The sequence below is a fragment of the Elephantulus edwardii genome, unplaced genomic scaffold (genome assembly GCF_000299155.1).
Source record: "Elephantulus edwardii isolate Elephantulus edwardi_28Jun2011 unplaced genomic scaffold, EleEdw1.0 scaffold00208, whole genome shotgun sequence".
In the NCBI taxonomy this organism is placed as follows: domain Eukaryota; kingdom Metazoa; phylum Chordata; class Mammalia; order Macroscelidea; family Macroscelididae; genus Elephantulus; species Elephantulus edwardii.
The window spans coordinates 3,909,198-3,912,674 of NW_006399958.1; positions in this window are offsets into that span (position 1 = coordinate 3,909,198).

Consider the following 3,477-nt stretch of genomic DNA (forward strand, 5'->3'; position numbering starts at 1 on the left):
GGGTCTCAGAGTCTGGAAGGAGGGAGGGGACAGGGTCTCGGTGGCCCCATTCTGGGGCCGGGGGAAGTGGGTCCCGATGGGTTCGGGGTGGAGGGTGGGGTGACTACCCTCCAGACGCGACACCGAAGGGGAGGGCGGGGTGCCGCAGGTACTCGGGGTGTTGCTTGGACTTGGGGTGCTGCAGAGACTCGGGGTGTCTTGGGGACTCGAGGCACGGGCGGGGTTCAGGGAGGGTTTGCTGCAGGATGAGGATGCAGCGAGGCGTCTACACCCCGAAGGCAGAAAGGCCCGGCTGGGAGGCTGGGACCCGCCTCCGCCCGATTGCACACAGAGGGGGACCCGGGGCTCTGGAAGCCTCAAAGCCGCACAGGGAATGTGCAGGGGAGGAAGGGATCTGATCTGATCTGAACACACCCCGGGGCGCCCTGAGAGCAGGAACGCGACCCCCAGGCCCCCGCGGACAGGATGGCGACCACAGACCTCAGATTTAGACCAGAAAGTCAGAAACGCACTTACTTATCTGTAATGTTTTCCTCCTGCAAACCCCAGTGGCAGCTGTGAACTGCGCAGGCGCGTAGTGAAGAGCGACGCCTAGGCGTGGGGGCGGGGCCTGTATGAAGAGGCGGGGCTTGCTTCCCGGAGGGCGGGGATGTGGGCGGGGCCAAGGCGAGGCTGTCCTTCCACTCACATGCAAGGGTCCCCTTTATTCCAGGTTTGGAAACCCTTAACTAGCTTTCACGTGGAGCAGAAGTTTACTCTTTAGCCTTTATTAAATTAGTGGGTCATCAGTAGCGAGCTGTTTACGTATTGCTACAACTATATTATTGTTGTTATATGCCATCGAGTCGGTTGTGACTTATAGCGACCCTATGTAAAATAGCCCTAAACGCCGCTCTATCATGTGTCAACCTAGCCATCTCAAACACACTCATTCCCACCACCCCAATCACAGAATCAATCCATCTCATCGAGGGTCTTCCTCTCCTGCGCCATCCCTCCACTCTCCCAAATATGATGTCAGTCTCCAAGGACTAGTCCCTCCCGCATTGCAAATATGTCCAAATTATGTCGGACGAAGCTTCAGAATCCTTGACTCCAGGGAACATTTTGGCTTCACCCTCTCCAGGACAAGCCTGTTTGTTCTCCTAGCGGTCCATGGTATGTTCAACACTCTTCTCCAGCACCACAGCTCAAAGGCATCAATTCTCTTTCATCCCTAGTCACTGTCCAACTCTCTGATGCATGGCATGTAATTGCAAAGACTATAGACTGGATCAGGAGTACCTTAGTCTCCACTTTGACGTCGTTGCTATTGAGTGCTTTGGAGAGGTCTCTCACAGCTGACTTTCCCAATGCAATTAGTCTCTTGATTTCCTGGCTGGTGTTAACAAGACTGTGGAGCCAAGCAAACTAAAACTGTTATCTCAATCTCTTCACCATCCATAATGATGCTGCCAATTGGCCCAGTAGTGAGAATCTTTGTTTTGTTGATGTTAAGCTTCAATCCGAATTACAGGCTGCAGTCCTTGACCTTCTGCAGCAAGCGCTTCAGGTCCTCCTCAGTTTCAGCAAGCAGGGGTATATCATCTACATAACTCAGGTTGTTGATGAATCTTCCACCAATCCTGATGCTACATTCCTCCTCGTACAGCCCAGTGTCCTGAAGATCTGTTCTGCATACAGTTTGAAAAGGGATGGACACAGAATACACCCCTGGCAGACCCCCTCCCCAATTTTGAACCATGCAGTGTCTCCTTGCTCTGTTCTGATGACTGCCTCTTGGTCCAAGTATAGTTTTCACATAAGCACAATCAAATATTCTGGGATTTCCATTCTTCTCTGAGTCAGCTATAGCTTGTTATGATCCACATAGTCAAAAGCCTTTGCATAGTCAATGAAGCACAGATAGACATTCCTCTGGTACTCTCTGCTTTCTGCCAAGATCCACCTTACATTAGCTATAATATCCCTAGTACCATGACCTCTTCTAAATCCAGCCTGCACATCTGGTAGTTCTCTGTTGACATATTGCTCCAACTGTTTTTGGATAATTTTCAGCAGAATTTTGCTTCCATGTGATAGTAATGATATTGTTTGATAATTTTTGCACTCTATTGGGTCACCTTTCTTTGGAATGGGAACAAATATTGATCTTTTCCAGTCAGTTGGCCAGCTGGCTGTCCTCCAGATTTCTTGGCACAACTTAGTAAGCACATCCAGGGCAGCATCTGTTGAAATATGTCAATTGGAGGGGAGCTCTGGTGGCCTAGTGGCAAGAAGCTGCACTGCAATCCCAGAGATACGTGGTTCAAATCCACCAGATGCTCTGTCGGAGAAGGAGGGGCAATCTCCTCCTGTACCAGTCAGATCTTATTTGACGGTACACACGCAAAAATTAATTAAAAAAGAAAGAAAGAAATATGTCAATTGGGATGCTGCCAACTCCTAGAGCCTTGTTTTTTGCCAATTCCAGAGCAACTTGAACTTCCTCCTTCATCACCACAGGCTCTTGCTCATATGTTATTCCATGAAATTCTTCTATGTCAGCCAATTCCTTCTGATACAGTGACTCTGTGTACTCCCTCCATCTTCTTTTAATGGTTCCTGGATCATTTAACATTCTATCCAAAGTATCCTTAAGTATTGCCACCGGTGGCTTGAATTTCTTTTTCAACTCCTTCAGCTTAAGGAACGCTGAGTAAAAAAAGAAAAAGAGAAAAGAAACACTGAGTGAGTTCAGCCCTTTTGATTTTCTGACTCCAGCTCTCTGCACATTTCATTATAGTATCTTGCTTTGTTGTCCCAAGCTGCCTTTTGAAATTTTCTGTTCAGCTCTTTGATTTCTTGGTGTTTTTTTTGTTTGTTTGTTTGTTTGTTTGTTTTTCCCTTTAGCTTTGGCTTCTCGGTGCTCTAATGCAATATTCAGGGTCTCATCTGACACCCATTTTGGTCTTTTCTTCTTCAGCCATTGTAATGATCTTTTGCATTCTTCATGGACGATTTTCTTGATATCCTCCCAGAGCTCATTTGGACTATGCTCATCTATGCTCAAGGCCTTAAACCTGTTCCTGAGATGGTTTTGAAATTCGAGTGGGACAGAATTAAAGTCAAATTTTGGTTCCCATGGATTTTATTTAATTTTCCTCAACTTCAGCTTGAACTTGCATATGAGAACAATCAGAACCTGGTCTGGTTTTCAAAGCTGATTTTGAGCTTCTCCAGTGAGTCTTTCCACAAATGTAATCTATTTGATTCCTATGCATGCCATCAGGTGAAATCCATGTGTATAACCTGCATTCATGTTTCTTAGAAAAGGTATTTTCAGTGAGCTCTGGTGGCCTAGTAGCAGGAAACTGTACTGCAATCCCAGAGGTGCATAGTTCAAATCCACCAGATGCTCTGCTGAAGAAGGAGGAACAATCACCTCCTGTACCAGTCAGATGCAATTTGACGGTACACACATAAAAAAAGAAAAAA